Here is a 532-nt window from a genome sequence, read left to right as displayed (position 1 = left end):
CACTTTGATCACAACCGAGCGCCTTTATCACTTCACCAAAACCAAATGTTTTCCTCGTGTACACATCGCTACTCATAACAAGGCAACAAACCCACACGCACCCAGAGCACTCATCTGTGCCGTATGCATCACGAGGCACGAGTTAGAGAACAGCAGCACACCAAGAGCCTAAGTGATCCAACGAAGAGGGGCAAGTCGTGCTTTCCCTTGCAGCCGCAGGAGTGACCAGCCAGTCTGATGCTGTTAGGAAGAGGCTTTAGCATGCACCCACTCACTAGACCTTTCCGTGCAGGAAAGCTTACTAGAGAGCAAGGCTTTGCAATCTGTTCTGTTGCTTCCGAAACATTCAGTTTCAGAAAAAAAACACAATTAGCTATTTCTCCTCCCCACAGATCCTGGGAGATTACAGCCAATGTACAAATACCCTTTGAGCTGTTTCTAGCAGCTTCCTACTTACTGCTTTCCCTCCATGGGACACAGGCAGAAAGTGGGGAAAGGGAAACTGAAGGGAGAATCTCGTGTACAGGGACTC

This window comes from Pygoscelis adeliae, unplaced genomic scaffold (assembly GCF_000699105.1).
Source record: "Pygoscelis adeliae isolate BGI_AS28 unplaced genomic scaffold, ASM69910v1 Scaffold1, whole genome shotgun sequence".
Lineage (NCBI taxonomy): Eukaryota > Metazoa > Chordata > Aves > Sphenisciformes > Spheniscidae > Pygoscelis > Pygoscelis adeliae.
This window is presented reverse-complemented; position numbering follows the sequence as displayed.